We start from the raw sequence: 23686 nt of genomic DNA, 5'->3' as shown, positions 1-23686 counted from the left end.
CAATAAATATCGTTCCGCAACGCACTGTCTGTTGTACGCAAAGCTTTGACATTTTTTTCTGATCAAATAATACTTTTTGTTAAGGAATTAGTATACCGAAAAAGACGATAAACTAAACGATCAAACTTTCTCTTCATGGAAAATTTTCCCTAGTTGGAAAAGCAACAGTCGCAGATTTTTTTATTAGTTATTTCAACTTACGCTTTTGATTATTGAAATAATACCATCTTTTGCCTTTAGGAATTTCGAATATACATTTGAGCAAAATAAGTTATGGTTTTAGAAAAAAGAATGTAATTTTCGTGGTATAATGATACACCATGATTCAAAGTCCTCGGACCATATTCTATTGGGACTTATCGTGTCAACATTTAAGTGTAACGCTCATAACATTGATGAGTATATGTTCAGGGATATTTCTGTTTTGATGTTCAAATATGAAATGAAATTTTTTAACGAATGAATTTTTGTACGTGCGGTCTCTACATTTGATTGTTGTAATGTTTCAAGTGCCATATCTTTGAACAGTGAAATGGGCAATAGCAGAAACGAATTCCTTCTAAAGATCAAACCTGAATCATTCTAAAACTTAAAATGTTGCACTGTTGGATATTGGTTAAAATTAAAAGTTGAAATAATAATAATAATATTATTATTAATAATAATAATAATAATAATAATAATAATAATAATAATAATAATAATAATAATAATAATAATAATAATAATAATAATAATAATAATAATAATAATAATAATAATAATAATAATAATAATAATAATAATAATAATAATAATAATAATAATAATAATAATAATAATAATAGTAATAATAATAATAATAATAATAATAAAAATAATATCAGGTGTACAACTTTGCTTCCTGCTGAAACTGGTCAAAATACACAGATGATAATGCCTTTAAAGTGGGTGTGTACAGTGCGTAACGAATTGTCATCGCCGTTTCAGTGACAGTTGTTCTTGTTTTCGTATTATTCACGCTCGGAAATGTCTGTTTATGTGCCCAATTATCGCCATTTGCGGGAAGTTTTACTTTTCTGTTACAATTCGAAAAAAATGCAGCTGAAGCGCATCGAATGCTCTCAGAAACTTACGGTGATGCTTCTCTGAGTAAAAATACGTGTCGGAAGAGGTTTCAACGTTTTAGAAATGGTGATTTCGATGTCGAAGACAAACATGTTGGTGGAAGAGAAAAAACCTTCAAAGATGCTCGGTGTGAATTACTACCAGCTCTTAAAACCGGGTGAAACCATCACAGGAGATCGCTACCGAACGCAACTGATGCGCCTTAGTCGCGCGCTGAGAAAAGCGGCCACAATATCAAGAGCGACATGACAAAATCATCCTCCAACACGACAATGCTCGGCCTCATGTCGCAAAAGTTGTCAAAAAGTACCTGGAAAAGCTGAAATGGGAAGTCTTGCCCCTCCCGCCGTACTCTCCAGATGTCGCCCTTTCTGACTTCCACCTATTCCGTTCGATGACACACGGCCTGGTAGATCAACATTTTCAATCCTTCGAAGAGTTGGAAAAATGGATTGCTTCATGGATAGCGTCAAAACAGGACTCCTTTTTCGAGCCGGGATCCGAAAATTTATGGAAAGATGGGAGAAAGTTGTCGCTAACAACGGACAATACCTAGGCTCATGCCTCAGTCCGCTCCTCTATAATTTTTACGTGAATGACATTGACAGCTGTCTAGTAACCCCATGTACACTAAGACAATTGGCAGATGATGGCGTGGTTTCAGTTACTGGATCCAAAGCTATTGATCTGCAAAAACCATTGCAAGATACCTTAGATAAATTGTCCGTTTGGGCTGTTCATCTTGGTATCGAATTCTCTGCGGAGAAAACAGAGCTGGTCGTCTTTTCAAAAAAGCATGATCCCGCGCAACTTCAGCTTCATATGATGGGAAGAATAATCGAACAGGTTTTGACTTTCAAATACCTCGGGGTGTGGTTTGATTCCAAATGCACGTGGGGAGGACACATTAGGTATCTGATAACGAAATGCCAACAAAGAGTAAATTTTCTTCGAACAATAACAGGGTCTTGGTGGGGTGCTCATCCGCAAGATCTAATAAAATTGTATCAGACAACGATACTTTCAGTGATGGAATATGGATGCGTTTGTTTTCGTTCCGCTGCAAATTCTCATATTATCAAACTTGAGCGAATTCAGTACCGTTGTTTGCGAATTGCTTTAGGCTGCATGCATTCGACACATACAATGAGTCTTGAAGTTCTGGCGGGAGTTCTTCCATTAAAAGATCGATTTTGGGAGCTTTCATCACGCCTGCTAATAAGATGTGATGTGCTGAATCCCATGGTAATTAATAATTTCGAACGACTAGTCGAGCTTCGATCTCAAACAAAATTCATGACAGTATATTTTAACCATATGTCACAGGAAATCAACCCTTCAAGATATATTCCTATCCGTGTCAGCCTCCTAAATGTACCTGACTCAACTTTATTTTTCGACACATCCATGCAGCGCGAAGTGCGTGGAATCCCGGACCACCTACGCTCTATGGAAATCCCAAAAATATTTTCAAGTAAGTTCAGGCATATTAACTCTGAGAAAATGTTTTACACGGACGGATCGCGAATGGAAGAAGCGACAGGGTTTGGTATGTTCAACAATAATGTTTCGGCCTCATTCAAGCTTCAAGAACCTGCATCTGTTTATATAGCAGAGTTAGCAGCAGTTCATTATAGCTTGAATGTAATCGTCACATTATCTCCAAACCATTATTTCCTCTTCACAGATAGTCTGAGTGCAATTGAAGCCATTCGCTCAAACGCTGCTGGCAAAAATGAACCGTTTTTCTTGGGTAAAATAAAACAGTGTCTGAACGACATATTGAATAATAATTATCTAATCACAATAGTTTGGGTTCCGGCTCATTGCTCCATTCCAGGCAATGAAAGAGCCGATATTTTAGCCAAACGTGGTGCTATTGAGGGTGAAATTTATGAGAGACCGATTGCTTTCAACGAATTCTATAGCGCGTCTCGCCAAAGAACACTTGCCAGCTGGCAAGCTTCTTGGGATAAAGATGATCTGGGTCGGTGGATGCACTCAATTATTCCTAAAATATCGACAAAGGCATGGTTCAGGGGACTGGATGTGAGTAGAGATTTCATTCGTGTGATGTCCAGACTCATGTCCAATCACTACACGTTAGATGCACATCTCCTTCGAATTGGACTTTCCGAGACTAATCATTGTGCTTGCGGCGAAGGTTACCGCGATATTGACCATGTTGTTTGGACATGCGTGGAGTTTCGTGATGTCAGATCTCAACTAATAAATTCCTTGCGTACCCAAGGTAGACTATCCAATGTCCCAGTTCGCGACATTCTTGCTTGTCGTGACCTTCCATACATGAAACTTCTTTATCATTTCATTAAATCCATTGGAGTTCCAATTTAAATTTTATTTTATGTTAAACTGTTTTCTCTTCCATGAGTTCAACCAATAGCCAACTATAGGATATTGAATATAAGTGGTGAACTGATACAAACAATCCTGAAATAGTTATAAGATCATGTACAAAATAAATGTATTTTATTTAATGTAATTAAAATAGCAACTCGCTTGATAAAAACAGTGTTTAGATTAACTAATGAGTACCAACATACTAATATGATATTCGAAATGTATTAGGTTTAAACTACTATGTATTGTGGATGCCACGGCGAAGAAAAACTTATGTATATTGCCTATGAAATAAACGTATTTATGAAAAAAAAAAAAACGGACAATACTTTGAATAATACATCTGTAAGCACTTTTTCGCAATAAAGCTTCTAATTTTGGTAAAAATACTTGTACACCTGATAATAATAATAATAACAATAATAATAATAATAATAATAATAATAATAATAATAATAATAATAATAATAATAATAATAATAATAATAATAATAATAATAATAATAATAATAATAATAATAATAATAATAATAATAATAATAATAATAATAATAATAATAATAATAATAATAATAATTTCAAAACGACATCCGCATAACTTTGTATAAGTTAAATGTGTTAGAAACAGTTACATGCAATTTTTTTCATAAGTTATAGATCTTACGAAGCGTTACATGCGTTACATGTGTTGCGAATGGTCAAATGCGTTACTTTTTTCAAAATAATTAGTGTAACGATGCGTTACTTTTTTGTAAGTTATAGGCATTGCAAGCGTTATTTTTTAAATTGAATGGTTGAGGCATTATACATGTTACTTTTTTGCAAGTCATTGGTTTTACGAACCAGTACATGCATTACTTTTTCATAAGTTATAGGTGTTACGAAGCGTTACATGCGTTACCTATTTAAGGTTTAGGTGTTTATTTGTTTATTTGTTTATTTGTTGCTATATAATCCATCTGACAATAGGTGTCTTAATGAATAAAGTAAACTAAACTAAAAATCATTCAACTTAGGCTAAATTATCATGAAACACAACACGAAAAAGGTCAAGTAGCTTACGATAAAACAAATTGGACGACAAATTAAAATCAAAAAACTCAGCGAACTCGTTGAATTGTCGACATATGGATCTAAATGGCTCATGTTGTCCGTATACAGTATACTGTGTTTCAAGGAGCAAGAAATTACGCTGTCGAAGAGATCTTTCTGGAGCATACATATTCAGACGTTCGAGTAATGCGGGACAATCAACAGCACCAAGAAGCAATTTCGCTGCGAATGTAGCTTGAGCATATGTCCTTCTTAATTCCAGGGGTTCAATGCTTAAGAGACGGCAACGATCCTCATATGACGGTAGCTGTATGGGGTTGTTCCAGGGTAAAAGTCTCAATGCGTATCTCACAAATTTGCGTTGCACTGCTTCAATCCTCAATATCCAATTTGAATGATATGGACACCAGACAATCGCGTTCGACTCAAGCACTGACCGTACCAGCGAGCAGTATAATGATCGTATGCACAAAGGATCGCGAAACTCGGAGGAAATTTTAAATATGAATCCCAATTGCCGATTTGCTTTGCAAATAGTATTTTCATAGTGAAGTTTGAAGGTTATTTCGCGATCAAGAATCACACCGAGATCTTTCACATGTTCTGTTCGCGTTAGCGTGTGTCCAGCGATTTTGTAATCGAATACTATTGGTGCACTTTTTCGATGAAAAGATATAACACTGCATTTTTCGATACTCAATTTCAAAAAATTCTTGGTACACCATATTTGAAATGTATCAAGCATTTTTTGCAACTCCAGGCAATTTAACAGACTTTCAATAATTTTGAAAAGTTTCGTGTCGTCAGCATAGAACAAACGGCATTCCGGCGGTAACAGCGTTGATACATCATTAATGAAGATAGAGAACAGTAACGGACCAAGGATACTACCTTGAGGCACTCCCGAAAGATTCGTGAAGGTCTCCGAAGTCGAAGATCCAATTTTAATCCGAACAAAGCGATTCGTCAAGTAAGACTTAAACCATGCAACTCCTCGTGTAGAGATTCCAAGTATATCTAATTTTTTTAGGAGAATTCCGTGATCAACCCGGTCAAATGCCGCTTTAAGGTCAATATAAACCGCATCAGTCTGCAGGCCACGGTCCATGTTCCGTATACAGTTCGAAGTGAACTGTAAGAGATTCGTCGACACGGAACAATTAGGGAAAAATCCGTGCTGCTGGGTGTCAATGTAATTTCTGCAGCAGACGAACAGGATGTCGTTGACAATGATCTCAAACAGTTTTGAACATGCGCACAAGCAAGTAATTCCTCGGTAATTAGCAACATTGCACTTGTCGCCTTTTTTGTGAACCGGAAACATAAAGGACGACTTCCAACACGTGGGAAACTCACTTTGTTGAACCGAAAGATTGAATAGCATTGCTAACGGGTAACTCAAGACGAAGGAATCGGGACCAGCAGCAATATTCCTTTAGTTGGGACAGTACTCGCATATGTCATGATGACACCACGTTACCCTATCAAAAACATCCTGTCTGTTATCTAGACTGTGTTTATTTTTTTCATTTACCAACAGAGTTGCCTTTAATGCAGAACTATCTGTAATGTATTGATTTGTATACGTCCATGCGAATTTCATGCAGGATACAGATTTAATACATATTCCCAAAACTACATACAGAATTGTGGCTACTTCTCATCCTCCAACGCAATACAAAATCGAACCCGTTTTGTTATAATATTTACTTGCTTCTGGTCTGCCGCCACTTTATTTCGGGTGAAAATTACCAACACATTCAAAAATAGTCTAGATGAACAACGTTGAGAAAAATAAATGGTGATCTTCCAACATCGCTAAAAAAGTTAAATATATTATCAACGTAGCTGATCGGTGTTGACAAACGAGGGGAAACCAACTAGTAAAAAAAACTTTTACGTAACACAAGGGGTGTACCGATAGTAAATAGTTCGCGCAGTACAATACAGGTGGAACTAGTGCATCACGAAAAATTATTTTTATAAGAATTTACTCATACTGTCATGTCTGTTAGTCTGTGGTTACTCTTTTAAAGCTAAGCTGTTAAGAGACGTTACATGCGTTACTTTTTTGTAAGTTATAGACGTTACAAAGCGTTACATGCGTTGCATTTTTGTAAATTAAAGGCGTTACATGCGTTACTTTATTGTAAATTATAAGTGTTACGAAGCGTTACATGCGTTACTTTTTTGTAAACTATAAGCGTTACTTTTTTATGTTTTAGGTTTCTGATTTACAAGATTTTTGGTGTAAATTATTATCGACCCGGGTTGTCGGTTCAATGCATAGGGCACTGGTCTTACAAACCAGTTGTCGTATGTTCGAGCCCCAATCTGGAAGGATTCGTAATGTCAGTAGGATCGTAGCACCAGCCATGCAATGGTTCTGTAAACTCTGAATCGACTGCGAAGTATATTGAAACAGAAAGTCAAATTCCACTACAGGTATGTAATACCAAGGCTTTGTTTGGCTTTACTTTGGTGTAAATTATAAGAGTTTCATGAGTTACTTTCTATACGTTATAGGTATTACGAACTGCTACATACGTTACTTTTTCGTAAACGTTAAATGCGTTACATTTCCGTGAGTTATAGGTATTACGAAACGTAATGCGTTACTATTTTGTAAATTGAAGGTGTTGCCTGTGTTACTTTTTTAAGGTAAAGGCGTTGTGAGGTGTTATGAAACGTTACATGCGTTATTTTGTTGGAAATTATAAGCGCTTCATTATTTTTTTTATGTAATGGGCGTAAAATTATTGGCGCTACATTTCTAATGTTACAGTGTTACGAAGCGTTACATGCGTTATGTTTTAGTAAATTTTATGCGTTACATCCGTTACATTTTGTAAGCGATAGGCGTTACAAACTACTGCATGTGTTACGACAGATAACACGCGTTAGTTTCATTGTAAGAATAAGTTAGAGATACTCCATTGTTGCTCATTTTTTATGCTCCACAATATTGATGATTTCCTTCGAATGTACAACGCAGAAACCTTCCGAAAAATTCCTAATATTCCTATTCCTATTCCAAAAAAAGTTTTTCTAAAAAACGACTGTCAATTAACAAAGAATAGCAAAGCAAGGTGCGCAGTTTATCGCGTGACCGACATGTAGGTATCTGATATATACATAAAAATTAAAACACAACATTGCAAAAGAAACGTGGTATCAACACACCCTCAGCGGAATCTTCGAACCGCCTTTTGTTCGTACAACCTACATTTCTTTTGCAGGTATCCAGTTCGTTTTATCGTAGTTGGTTTGTTTGTATTTACTTTGCTGCAATTGTCGCGGGTTGCATTCCGACCGAGATCTGGGACGTCATCGATGATGCAATGAGCCGTATATGTGACCACGAATACGAATCTGGCGGAACCGTCGCTTATGGTTGCGTGCTGGTGGAACAGTATCGATTTGCTTTGCATTATTAGAGAAAATCAGTGTCTGTACAGATATATTGACGAAATGGCTTCAAAAGTCTTCACCAGTCAAATTATTTTCGGATAAGAAAATGTTTGCAGCAATATTATATACCTTTTTTATCGTTCGCACGGAAAGTGTCATGTCAAAGCTTCTGTATGACTGTTGGATGGATCCTTCTTGCTGCCATATTATCGTAGATCGTGTCTCTTTGATCAGCCAAAGGGACAGCGTGGGACTGCCACAAATGTATTAGCAGTCAAGTGCGATAATGATCGTCACGATGCGGCGATGATTACATATGGATGGGAAGCTTTTTTATCTTATATATGAGGTAATTTCTCTTCAGCCAATGGCCCTGAAAATTCGACACACAGGTCGATTCGAATCGAGTTAGGTAAAAAGTGATAAACGTCCCATAATCGAAAAACTGGATTTTTGGCATAATAATTTCTGCGGCATTGCTCGAAGGCATGATTTGACCTATGGGAACGGCGCAACTTGGGTGATTTCTGGGCCGTCAATTTCGAACGATTCGTCACTTAAACCGGCGACATCGCTACTATTATGATATCATTTATAGCTTTGTGTTACGTTTTTAAGTAAGTTTCAAATCGTCTCGCACATTACCAAATCGTTCAATTCTCAAACCTTTATAGTTCTGTATTCGAAATCGATCAAATCTCATTTACACTCCTTTTCCTATCTTCATTAAAAACATTCAAGTTTCAAACTATCGCAGAAAATGAAATACATCGTTTAATTACTTAAAGTTATTGCTTTTGATTTCATCATTCGCATCAGGTACATGCTGAAATCCAATATGGATTATATGTATTAGCATATCAATCCTTGTGTTCTTGCACACTTAAAAGCAGAGTGTTTGGTAATCGTCTTGGAAAAATGTATAATTACTGAGAATCTCAGAAATCTGTTAGTTAGGCATAGGCGATTAGGATTTTTCTGTTTTATAATGTTTATCTAAATTCAGCATACAAAAAAAAACATGACGGCTAAAGACCATTATTTCAAGTACTTCTCATCGGCTATACCTGGAAACAAGCAGATATTTGTGAGTATAACACATGGATCAAGAAGTCCCGAGACTAACAATGAAAACAACATTTTTTTGCAAATTTTTTTTAATTCATCAACATAATCACCTTTTAGGATGATACAATGGTTCCAACGTTTTTCCAATTTTTCAATACCATGTTTATAAAAAAATTTATCTTTCGCTTCAAAATAAGCTTCAGTTTCAGCGATGACCTCCTCATTTGAGCCAAATCTTTTTCCCTGGAGCTTTTTTTTAAGATCAACAAAGAGCCAGTAATCACTGGGGGCTAAATCTGGCGAGTATGGGGGGTGGGGAAGCAGATCAAAGCCCAATTCGTTCAATTTCGCCATTGTTTTCATCGACTTGTGGCAGGGTGCATTGTCTTGATGAAAAAGGATTTTTTTTCTCTGCATGTGCGGTCGTTTTTTTGCGATTTCCTCCTTCAAACGCACGAGTAAGTCAATATAACAATCACTGTTAATCGATTTACCTTTTTCGAGGTAGTCAATGAAAATCACGCCATGCGTATCCCAAAAAACTGACGCCATGACTTTGCCAGCTGACTGCTGCGTTTTCGGACGCTTCGGACGGCTTTCGCCAGCTGTGCGCCGCTTCGACTCTGGAGTGTAGTGATGTATCCATGTTTCGTCCATGGTCACGTAACGACGCAAGAAATCTTTTTTGTTGCGAGTAAATAGCGATAAACTGCTTTCTGAATCATCGACTCGTTGCTGATTTTGTTCCATCGAAAGCAATCGCGGCACCCACTTGGAAAAAACCTTTTTCATGCTCAATTTTTCATGAAGGATAGTAAATACACTTCCATATGATATCTGTGTCATCTCAGCAATCTCACGGAGCTTCACTTTACGATCTTTCATTATAATTTTTGTCACTTCACTCACATTTTCCGGTGTAACGGCTTCCACAGGTCTACCCAAGCGTTCCGCGTCATTTGTGTCGGTACGACCACGTTTAAACTCGGCGAACCACCGACAAATCATTGCTTTTGATGGACAAGAGTCCGGATAACATTTTTCAATCCATTGTTTCGCTTGCACGGTGTTTTTACCCATTAAAAACAATGTTTTATCAAAACACGAAACTCGGTTTTCTCCATTTTTTAAACAAACTACAAAACGACTTTACTCCAACCTCGATAACTCAGCTGTTTCTGGTCGGATCGACTTAAAATTTTGACCCGTTTCTAGCAAAGGTTAGTACTCTAGAAAGACGTGGTTACTGGTTTACTACGAGCGCCATTTCTGCTTTAGTCTCGGGACTTATTGGTCCATGTGTTATATGAAAAGGGATAGTTTTTTGCTTCACTTACCTTTTCATTAAATATAAAAATCTTTCTCCTTTATTCAATTTATATGTTTTCCACCTTCAAACTCCACGAACAATGGTGCCGTGGCGCTTTGCGAAACCGACAGGACACATTAGATGACAAGTGTCTTACCGAGTTTCAGTAAAAGCTAACACATTGTTCGAAATCTCGGCAAACGGTTTTGCTGATCTCGGTATATTTGTTGTTTGCTGACAAGCTCAGCATAATACTATGCCAAACTACGGTAAAAAAGGCGCTTTACCGCAATATCAGAATATTACTTTCACAAAATTCAGAAAAGAGCATATGAATCAGTAAAATTACGTTTGGTCGATGTAGTTCGACATTTCAATATGCCGAGCTCGAGAATCTGTTTTAAGTGTGTACTTTGTCATTAATTGAGGTTGCTAAATGTTCTTTTGATGCAAAATGCCTTGGAAAAATACGTTGCCTAACATGCAAGTTGTTTAATACTTGGAAATTGCCGAATGCATATTAACATTGTTTTCAAGGTTTTGTGCTTCACCGCTTTATGTGACGTTTTCGGGCTGAAATCTTTTTTTTTTCCATAAATACGTTTATTTCTTAAGGCAGTTTACATAAGTTTTTCTTCGCCGTAGCATCACTTTTACATAATATTCTTATCCTAATTTAATTCTAACATAGTCACAACGTTTTGAATTTATTAAAACATATTCTCTTATAGCTTAAATATCATCTTAGGTAACTCGTCATTAATTGTGAAATCTACTCGGAAATATTATTTGAACCAAACGATTAACTTCTATAAATTATAAAATAAGCTGTTATTTTCAGACATTTTGTTGATAATTTCATAAACTGTTTCGAGTTTGTTTGTATCATTACACAATTTTTATTCTAATTTAGCTATTGGTTGAACTCATGGACGCAGCTGGGATCAGAACTAAGTCTTAAAAGGGGCCTTTATTAAATTGAAACTCCAATTTTCTTTATGAAATGATAAATAAGTTTCATGTATGGAAGGTCACGACAAGCAAGAATGTCTCGAACTGGGATATTGGATAGTCTACCTTGGGTACGCAAAGAATTTATTAGTTGAGATCTGACATCACGATACTCCACACATGTCCAAACGACATGATCAATATCCCGATAACCTTCTCCGCAAGCACAATGATTAGTCTCGGAGAGCCCAATTCGAAGGAGATGTGCATCTAACGTGTAGTGATTGGACATGAGTCTGGACATCACACGAATGAAATCCCTACTCACATCCAGTCCCCTGAACCATGCCTTTGTCGATATTTTCGGAATAATTGAGTGCATCCACCGACCCAGATCATCTCTATCCCAAGATGCTTGCCAGCTGGCAAGTGTTCTTTGGCGAGACGAGCTATAGAATTCGTTGAAAGCAATCGGTCGCTCATAAATTTCACCCTCAATAGCACCACGTTTGGCTAAAATATCGGCTCTTTCATTGCCAGGAATGGAGCAATGAGCCGGGACCCAGACTATAGTGATTAGATAATTATTGTTCAATATGTCGTTCAGGCACTGTTTTATTTTGCCCAGGAAAAACGGTTCATTTTTGCCAGCAGCGTTTGAGCGAATGGCTTCAATTGCACTCAGACTATCTGTGAAGAGGAAATAATGGTTTGGAGATAATGTGACGATTACACTCAAACTATAATGAACTGCTGCTAGCTCTGCTATATAAACAGATGCAGGTTCTTGAAGCCTAAATGAGGCCGAAACATTATTGTTGAACATACCAAACCCTGTCGCTTCTTCAATTCGCGATCCGTCCGTATAAAACATTTTCTAAGAGTCAATATGCCTGAACTTACTTGAAAATATTTTTGGGATTTCCGTCGAGCGTAGATGATCCGGGATTCCACGCACTTCACGCTGCATGGATGTATCGAAAAATTAAGTTGAGTCAGGGGCACTTAGGATGCTGACACGGATAGGAATATATCTTGAAGGATTGATTTCCTGTGACATATGGTTAAAATATACTGTCATAAATTTTGTTTGAGATCGAAGCTCGACTAGTCGTTCGAAATTATTAATTACCATGGGATTCAGCACCTCACATCTTATTAGCAGGCGTGATGAAAGCTCCCAAAATCGATCTTTTAATGGAAGAACTCCCGCCAGAACTTCAAGACTCATTGTATGTGTCGAATGCATGCAGCCTAAGGCAATTCGCAAACAACGGTACTGAATTCGCTCAAGTTTGATAATATGAGAGTTTGCAGCGGAACGAAAACAAACGCATCCATATTCCATCACTGAAAGTATCGTTGTTTGATACAATTTTATTAGATCTTGCGGATGAGAACCCCACCAAGATCCTGTTATTGTTCGAAGAAAATTTACTCTTTGTTGGCATTTCGTTATCAGATACCTAATGTGTCCTCCCCACGTGCATTTGGAATCGAACCACACCCCGAGGTATTTAAAAGTTAAAACCTGTTGGATCATTCTTCCCATCATATGGAGCTGAAGCTGCGCGGGATCATGCTTTCTTGAAAAGACGACTAACTCTGTTTTCTCCGCAGAGAATTCGATACCAAGATGAACAGCCCAAACGGACAAGTTATCTAAGGTATCTTGCAATGGTTTATGCAGATCAATAGCTTTGGGTCCAGTAACTGAAACCACGCCATCATCTGCCAATTGTCTTAGTGTACATGGGGTTACTAGACAGCTGTCAATGTCATTCACGTAAAAATTATAGAGGAGCGGACTGAGGCATGAGCCTTGCGGGAGACCCATGTAGCTAATTCTGAATGTTGCCAAATCGCCATGTGAAAAATACATGCACTTCTCTGACAAAAGGTTGTGCAAATAATTATTTATAACCGCTGGAAGTCCATGTTGGTGGAGCTTGTCTGAAAGAACATCAATGGAGGGCTGAAATCTTAATCAGTATAAAATAGGTAAATCTTCAATAGAAAGTTCATGACATGACATTCATGTTAGTATGACAGGAAGCCATTGCTATCGTCTGCGTTTAGCAGGTCTTTCTCCATTTCCAAGTGCTTCCAAGTAGGGGAAAGTATTATGAAGCGGCGGTGGTGTATTACTCGCCTGTCGCTCAAAATTCAAATCTCAACAGTTGTCTCTATTGAACTGCACCGGTGTCAAGCAGCTTTGGGTTGCTCTCATGTTCTCAGATTACACGCTCTATATTTGTGTTCTTAATATCCCGCCTGATCGCATCAATGATATGTCCCTGTTTGATCAGCATTTCAGCATTTGAACTCGCTCTCACAAATTGAAAATCAAATGGCTTTAGACGATAAGGTGATTATTATAGGCGACTATAATTTCCCCGGCATTAAATGGTCTCGCTCTTCGTCTAATTATTTATTTCCCGATATTGCAAGCTCGTCTAAAACACCTGCTTCCCTGAAACTTCTTGCTAGCTATAGTACTGCAAGACTAGTACAGTTTAACGATCAAAATAATAGTAACAATCGCCTGCTTGATATCTGCTTTGTTAGTCTTGAAGTCATAAATACTTGCTTAACAACCCCCGCCCCTCCACGCTCGTTAAATCTTGCCAACATCATCCCCCACTTGACATTGCATTCGTGATTCTCCGTCTGTTGTTTTCAATGACGTCTCCGAATCAACTTTCTTTGACTACAGAAATGGTAATTTCAATGAAATGAATAGATTTATGATGGAACTGGATTGGAACTATTTACTATCAAATCGTGACTGTAATTCTGCCGTTGATCTTTGGACACATAAAATAACCGACGTTATTAATCAATTTAGATTCATTTACCTATTTGCAAGAGTATCTATACCCAAGAATACCGAAAACTATTTTATACCGGCTCGAAGCCACCTCAGTGTTTCTGATGCAAAAATTGGTAACAATCAATCACTACAACAAGGTACGTTTGCTACGGCTAACAACGACATCAACAATCTAAAAAAAAAAACAAACAAAGAACCCGAAAACAAAACAAAAAACTTAAAACGATACTTTCGACAATAACAACAACAAAGGCTGCAACAGCGATGACGAATCTTTAGACGAGGGCGTGACTAGTTAACTAATAGCCTCTTAGCGGCACTGAATAGCAAGAAGATTGTCTCTTCCTCGAAGAAAAGGGCATCGAGAGAAAATAAATACTGCTGTACATAAAATGTAAAATATGTAAATTTGAATGTATTTAAATTACACTAAGGTCTCTTTTTACACGGGGGTTACGTACCGTGTTAAAAAATCCGTGTAAAATAAAACCGTGTTAATTGCGGAAACCGTGCAAAAAAAACCGCTTGGAACATTTGACGTAATAATTCCAAAAACCGTAGATTTGAGTATTTGTTTGTTTTGTTTTTGATAAAATGTAACTGTCACAATAAAAACGGAAATCTAAAAACCAGCCTGAGGTTCAGAACAAATTGGCTCAAATGGCACGTTCCCTTGATATATACACATTGAATGACAAATTAAAATTAGAAACACTCAGGAAACACGCTGTACGATAATCAAAATAATCTAAATAGCTCATGCCTCATGTTTAATGAATTCGGTTTTCAAAAGAACGATAATACGTACAATTTAGAACGTTCGACTAAAGAAGTACTAATAATACCACCCATAAACACTTTGACTGCAAATAAAGCTTGAGAATAAGTTCTTTTCAATTCCGAAGTTGCGATGTGTAGTAAACACTAAAGATCTTAATAGTAATTTTTTTAATTAAACTGAGTGGGAAGACATGGGTATTGGATGAAGATCTATGCACGCAGCGACAGAATTAAAGGGGAAGAATTCATAGAGATGAATATGAATCAAATTAGAAAAGGTATTACTATGTGTCATGCTGAAGCAACTCATTTCATCGGCGTAAATCATAATACTACTAGAGTTATATTTTTCAAATGGGTATAAAATACTGTAGTGCTCGATATGATGAAGAGTTGAAGAGATTAGTAAATCCGACTATTTCTTCAACGCTACGAAATTCTCGATCATATCAATGACGATGCTGACATCATACACCACAACAGAGACGTTGTCGTGTAATTTACAACAGGGACTGAAGATCTGAAGACTGATTAAGCATTTTATGGAACGACAGTCAATGATCTCGTGAATTATTGAGTGAATGATTTTAGTTAACTTTTAAACTTTAAATTAGCTCTCATAATCGTTTTCTTACAGACAACCTGTTCCCTTTTAAAAAAATTTTTCAAAAAATAATGACAGTGGTTTTTAAACTCTCACCAGAAACCGTGTTAATTGCGAAAACCGCGTAAATAAAAACCGTGTTAATTCCGAAATCCGTGTAAAAAAGCCGTGTATAAAAAAACCGTGCGAAAAAATACCGTGTAAAAAGAGACCTTAGTGTACTTTCGGAAGGCAAGTTGTGTATTTGCTAGGAAATTTCGTCTCCATAACTGACTTTCCGCTGGTTGACAGTAATATTTTTTCTTATAGTCGAAGGAACGATATCAGCTCCGATAACATCGCTACACTAAACATTTTTTTAAATAATTAATTGATTGATGAGGGTCCACACAATTCTAACAATAGAACAAATAAACGACTCCATATTAACTGTTGTTTTGAATTTGGCAAATTGGTAGTTATAGGACAATTATGTGAAGAATGGCAAATGTCTGTTCCTCTCTAACTTGCTGTACTGCTGATGATGCCGATCTGGCTCAGTTTTTTAGTAGCCGCCTAATCCAGTAATTTTTCAAGCGGCTGGATTGACAAATTAACATATCACGTAAGTTTTGCAGTCCGTAAAACTGAATATTTTGCCGACTGTCGCAATTTTTATGCGTTTCAGCACGATTTTTTTCGGCTTCACAATCAGGGCAACGTGACGTGACTCAGATTTTTCATCGGTGACTATGGCGGTACGCCAACGCTACACAACTCACCGGATTTCTACTGGTCTGAGGTAAGTTACACTGTGATACCATCTGCATAAAACGCAACGGGTGATAATCATTTCTCCCCCTCAGAAGAAAGTCGCTGTGTTTAAGCTGGCCGTTTCCCAATGGCATAAGCTCATTAAGTATCCGGGGAGGACACAATCTAGATATTTCTCATGTTATAAAAAGTGACTCGAGTAGCCCAAAGTGAGCCAGTTATCCGACGACAGTCTAGAAAAATTCCAAAGATACCGTTTTTGCCAGACGAAAGGATGAAATACGTTATAGTGGTATGTTTTATTACCCTGTAATTTCTTGGCGAAAAATGCTGTGCCCCAAGTGTTCTAAAATGAAGTGAAGGCGTATTATGTATGCGAAGATAATGAAGCGAATGAAAATACTGTGGTTGTAATCCGTTCATGAAAAGTTTGAATAATTGAACAAAATTGTAGAACAAAATTAATAAACATAGTTTAGCACATGAAATGAATAAAGAAGAAAGTGAAACTCTAGAATTCAATAGAAACGGCTACGATTTAAAAGTGATAAATAAATATTTCTATCAACTCGAACACTTAGGTGGCTTCAATTCAATAGTTTCAACTTGAAAACTAAGCTGATTTTACTGTGAAATACACTACAATGTTTTGTGCTATAGTTTTTAAGCCGTTATGAGAAGCGATGGGGTTTTTTGTTCAATGAACATCAGTTATATATAACGTTACTGAGAGTATAGCTACAATATGAAAGCTCAAAATGTTGTAAGAGAGAAGTTTTAAAAATGAAGTAAATTTATTTCTTGAAGCTGAACAATATTTTACAAAATAATCCAGTAATAGAGGAAACACTGGCATTAGAACATGTTCAACAAATTATATGGGATAAAAGCATAATAAAATTGAAATTGAAACAAGCACACCATCAGCAAACTGTTTCGGTTTTGTAATATTTATTATTATGTGAAATTTGAAATTGGTATACGCTACTGTTCTATTTTGTTTTTTTTATATTTAAAATGAAAGTGAAACGCAGCTAATACTTTTTCGGTGTACATTTACAGAAATTTAGAAATTGTCAAAAAATATGCATCTGGAACTGAAACTCTCCTTAGAGCATGTTCAGGAGTGTTCTAATTCCTGATGCATGTAGATTTATGACAGTTTTGAAATATATATCTCTAAATTATAACAAAAGAAACCGGTAACCCCAACGGTGTTTTACTCGTGTTTCACACTTGGAAAAAAAGAATGCAACGTATGCCAATTCAAAATTTGACATTAGACCTGTTCATATGAATAAAACTAATGCGGCATGCTGGAGACACATTTGTTTCAGTTCCAGTTAGGGCATATTCAGAAGTGTTCTAGTTCTAGATGCCTAATTTATGACAGTTTTTATATTTAAATCTAGAAATTATAACAAGATAAACTGGCAGCCCCAGCAGCGTTACACTCGTGTTTCAAAAATACAAAAAATGGAACGGCAGTGTATACCAGTTTTAAATACAGTAGAACTATTCGTATAAATAAAACTAGAACGGCTTGCTGGAGATAGATATAGATCTCTCATATATAACTTCAAGCTGCTGAATTTGCTCTTATGAACTTAGAATTTTAAGCAGGTATACGCTAAGCATGAGAATTAAAAACATTGTGAGCATAGGAATATCATCGAATCAAGAGATTGTTAAACACATTATTTTAACAAAATAATTCGCAAGCCAAATTTGTTTCGATTTGTGATGTTTTGTTTTGTTATGAAGAATGAAAAAAAATTGTGCAATTTCCGGCCCTCTGCAAAAGTCCGGGCCCGGGTGGATTCCTCCCTTTTCGCCTCTTCCCTCGACGACCCAGACTGTGATTTACTCAGTTTTGTTTTATAATCTCCGTTAAATTAAGAACTGATATACGATATATTATATTAAGATGATATAAAACATGAATAAAATGCTGCTAGAGTAGTCTATTTTCTTTTTCAGTCTAAATTTTGCATCCATTATCGTAGATTATTCAACTGGAACTAGAACACTCCTGAACATGTTCTTAAAATCATGTTCACAAAATTTCAGTTCTATGCGCAAAAATTATGAAACTTTCGGAACTGAAAATAATAAAGCGTGTTTCGGTCAACTCCTGCAAATTTTTTATCAGGTGTTCTATTTTGATGGATTTTTATTTCCTGTAATCTTTTAGTTCTAAATGTGAAAAACTTATTGTTTTCCAGTTTATGACCCCATTAACACTCTCACACTATTCCTGAAATTGATGGCGTTTTTCATTGAAAAACACTACTGGTGTGGATTGCTCAGGTTTTGAACTTTCGAACAGAAGTGCAATTTTTCGATGGTATTTCATTCTACTCGAAAGTGCAAAACCAGAGTAATCCACGCTATAAAGCAGAAAATCCATTTTCAACAGCTCAAAATCTTATATGGAATTATGCCTAGAAAAATTAATATTTCAAAAAACGCTAGCCGATCAAGTTGCACGTAAAACGCTGCTGGGGTTGCTAAGGACAAGTTCAAGAGTGCATAATTTATGTCTGGCAACGCCTGCAGCGTTTTATCCGTGTTTCTACATAGCTAAACATAAATTGTAACAATGTCAATGTGATTATCAATGGAGGTGAAAAAAAATTAAACGTCCTGAACATTAAATGCAATAATTTTCTTTTTACGAGAAATATTACAAACAAATCATACGTTATTGCATCGAAACAACGTATTGAGTAGATTACATTAGCTTAACTGAATACTTAGACGTTTCTGATACGAAATTATGTATCTTTTCGTGTAATATTACAACCTTTAGAACGACACCCGCATAGCGTTTTGGCTACCTGGGCAGCCATGGCCACCAGACGGCTACCAAAATTGATTCAGTGACGGTTGTCAAATCCAATTTGACAAAACAAAATCGCCTGTATCTAAGTTAGCCGAGCGTTTTCATCTTCTCACCTTCGCTGAAAATGTAAAAAATTTCAATGTGGAAAATCCTGGTGGATACGGTTGCATCGTTTGAGTTGTATATCTGGCAGCGGTGAGACAGTCGGTCACCAGAATGTCAGCCAGCCATATTTTCCAGCTGGCAGCGTTTAGTCAGCCATGCGTATGCGGGCTCCAACACATTTCAGCTGTTTTTCAAAGTAGGGCGAATCTTACAAAGGTAAACAAATCGAGTTTCTCTCGCTTACCAAAAAATGCTTCAAAATGCAACAATTTTTCCTAAAAATTCGGATTCTATAAAAATCTCAATCTTAGTAATACAAAGAACTATAATGGGCGAAACTGTCATTCCATTTGTTTACGTAAGTTTCATCCTCCGTGTTCCATGCCAACAAATAGGGCGATACTTCAATTGTTAGTAAGCAAAGTCTTGGCATTACTTTCCTTTGGTGGAATTTGGCCTTTCTGTTTCAACAGACTTCGCAGCCGATTCTTAGTGTACAGAATCATTGCATGGCTAGTACTATGGATTCTACTGACACTAAGAATCCTTCCAGGTCGGGGGTTGAACATACGACAACTGGCTTGTAAGACCAGCGTCCTATGCGTTGAACCGCCAACCCGGGTTAGTAAGGAAGAGCTATTTATTTTATTTATTGTAGATGGTTCACGAACCTGCGCAAGGGTGTAACTTCACAATTCACACAGGAAGCATAAAAGTAAACAAATCGAAAAAAGACGAAACTCTTTTTATGTTAATTTATTCAGTAGACATACAAGGAAAGTGGTAAAATTTGCATGCCTTTTAAAGATAAACCAACAGTTCATCGACTAATCAAAAAATGATCTGAGAATATACGATGATTTCCAAATAGGATTTGAAACCATAGCCGAAATATTCATCGTTGTTTTTCTCCATTTGCTGTCAATGTTAGATTCGCCCTTTTTTGAAAAACAGCTGATTTGTGATATTACATAAAAATTACTGCACATCACTACTCAGTACTGATTTGCAGCGATTACGATATAATATCACAACAATCTCTGTGTCGTTCTAAAGGTTGTAATATTACATGAAAAGATGCAGAATTTCATACCAAAATCATATACAGTATTCAGTAAAGGTGATGTAATGTACTCAATACGTTGTTTCGATGTGATAACGTGTGATTTTTCTGCCCCTTATATTTTGAAAACAGAAAATTATTGCATTTGGTGTTCAGTATGTCTAATTTTTGTTCATATCAATTGATAATCACATCGCAATTATTACAATTATTTTGTCGTTAATACGACTTACTTTACTATGGGGCGCCTTTTCAAAATTTACCCTCTACATAATTTTTGTTACATACCATCGGAAATATGATCACAATTCTATGATAAAATTTTCAGTTGTGTGAAATAATCTCAAATAATTCAAAATTAAACTTTTCTGAAATGTTTGGTACAAACGAGCATCAAAGAGGATAATTCATAAGACGCGAATAGAATCGAAATTTTTCAACTTAAACGTGTATAGCAACAGCATTGAAGTATTTCAATAGTACACTATTGAAAAACCTGTCTCATTAGATCCATGTCAACACCAGCCAATCAGAACGCGTTCTGAGGAAGAGAACAAAATATCTGCCGCTGTACAACAAATCGTTCGAGAAAAATGTTCCGAACAGTGCTTAATTTCGTAGTGAGTTCCACAATTTGGTCCTTCTGAAAGGCAGGGATGAATCCCGTACGAATCACGCAATGCAAAAATGAAAGTGTTGATATAGAACAAATTTTTGTACTAGAATGGGTGTCGTATACAGATTAATCTGTATTTTTATTATAAAAATCCATAAATCTATGGTTATTTCATAATATTTAATTGTATTTCAGAATGTTTAATGTAACTAATTGAACTTTAGTTTAGGTGCATCGTTTCAAATTCTAGTAGTAAAAAGGGGAATGCTTGAATAATTTATACAATTGATCAACTAATTGATATTCGGAAGTGTTAGGGACCTGCCAGTTGTGTTCGTATTCCCGACATTCAGTTATGTCTCTAACATTACCGACTCGCCTTTTTTTGCTGGATAATATAGAAAAAAAAATACGGCCGTATACCGGTTTAAAATTTAGCAGTAGAAATATTCGAATAAATAAGTCTACAACGGCTTGCTGGGGACACGTTTGTTGCAGTTTCAATTCTCCCATATAAAATTTCCTACTGAATTTGCTCTATGTTCATTTTGTTATAATTTCTAAATTGAAATTGTTTAGAAATGCCTTAGTATCATATATTTGCGTCCTTATTTTTCTTTACTCTTCGAAGTCGATTTTTTGCGAACAAAACCATTGTACGGCTAGTTTTGTTTTGTTTCGATTTCTATATTTGTTTTTCGGTTTTAACATTGTGGTCATTAACCTCTTCCGACCAGAAATTTTTTTTTTGACCCTATGTGGTTGGGAGTTGACTTATCCATCACGCTATATCCGTTCCCCTGTATAGCTAGTTTGACGATCCTACTGACACTAGAACCTTCTCAGATCGGGGCTCGAACATACGACAACTTGCTTGTAAGACCATCGCCATACGCATCAAACTGTCAATCATGGACTTTTATAACTGTCATCAAATTATCCATCTGCAGAATTCCTTAACTTGCTCCAAGTGACTTTTAAATGCTGTTAAAATAAAGCACCAGGGTATATCAGTTTGAGATACGGTTTGATATATCTTTAAAATGTAATTTGTCAATTCACCATCAACACACCCGTTTATGAATGTGGACTCGTCTTCAAGTTTACCAACGAACTATACTAATTGGTGAAATTATATTTTTTCTTTCAGATTGCCGCCTTATTAGTGCTAGTGGCAGCATTCGTGTCCGCTCTGCCTGCTGTTCAAGACGAGTCTCTCTTCAATGATCCAATCGTCGTTCACCAAGCGGAAATCATCAATCCTCAAGATCCTCAAGCCTTCATCAGATGGCACAAGTTGAAAAAATTGTTATTCCTTGGTTAAATGAGATGGTTCATAGAGCTCTTTGAGTGCCATTTTCGCCATGTCAGTGTTTTTTTTTCAAATATCATTTATGTGTTGCGTAAACATGGATGCATAATTGACTAGTTATACAACTATAACAATTTTATATTGCATTTTGGTGCATGTGCCAGCACTTTATGACTGCACGAAAAAATTCTTAAGTGCCATTGAAAATCGATTGCGAAAAATTGTTGACCGATGTTTTTAACTTAGAAAAGATTTATTGTTTGAACAAACATAAAAATCCGAAACCATATTGTTACTTTTTAATAAAGATTGTTGTGACTAAAACACCTGTTTTTTATATCGTTAATTCATACCCGGCTTTAACCTATAAAAAACACATTTTGTATTCGTTAGGAACACACAAAAGAATTGAATAACAAGCGTTAATCATCGAGTTATAATCAGAAATGCCTTTACTCGTACTAACTATTAGACAAAACCAACATTTTACACATTTCTCATGAAGCTTTTATGGCATTTTCGAAATCGAAATCGATTACATCGATCGAATTAGTCTCATTTATCGACTTTTCATACCGTTCATACCGGCACTACTATTGTTAAATCGATATGACGTTTATGAAATACCAACTTTCAAAGGACTATGTGTGAAATTTCATGACATTTCTGTTTAAGTGGTGCTACCTGGGTTATTTTCAAAACAAGGGATTTAAAACAATTTCGAGCGGAAATTTCTAATTACTTCTCGATGAAAAAAATTCATTTTGTTTACAACAGGCATGACCACGAGAAAACTGTTTTCATATTGAATGCCGCGTTTACTCACAGTCGATCAAAAGCAACAACGTGTTGATAAATCATATTATTATTAGACCATGTTCACAAGTAATAAATCAATTTTTGGCGTCGATATGTGACAATGGAAGAAACATGAATCCATCACTTTACTCTGGAATCAAAACGATCACCATCTGAGTGGACTTCAGCTAGTAAACCATTCCCGATGTACCAAAGGCACAACAGTCAGCTGGGAAGGTTATGGCCTCAGTATTTCGGGGAGTTCATGATATAATTTTCATTGAATATCCTGAGAAAGGATAAACGATCGATAACGAATACTACATAGCTTTATTTGATCGTTTGTACGCAAAAATCAAGGAAAAATGACCTCATATGTCGAAGAAAAAATCACAATGTAACCAAGACAATGCAATGTACCGATTCATAAGTTGATGCCAACAATGGGTAAATTAAACGAACTACACTTCGAATTGCTTCCTCATCCACCGTATAGTCCAGATCTGACCCCCAGTGCCTAGTGGCTATTTGCTGATCTAAAAAAAATGCTCACCGTGAAAAAAATTCAATTCAAATGAAGAAGCAATCGCTGAATGTGAAGCCTATTTTGAAGCAAAAGACAAATTCTCCTACAAACGTGGCATCGAAAAGGACATTGTTCAACAAAAACGATTTTTGGTCAAAATAAAACATGTATTTTTCTTAGTTAGCCACACA

The sequence above is a fragment of the Malaya genurostris genome, chromosome 3 (genome assembly GCF_030247185.1).
Source record: "Malaya genurostris strain Urasoe2022 chromosome 3, Malgen_1.1, whole genome shotgun sequence".
Classification (NCBI taxonomy): Eukaryota; Metazoa; Arthropoda; class Insecta; order Diptera; family Culicidae; genus Malaya; species Malaya genurostris.
This window is presented reverse-complemented; position numbering follows the sequence as displayed.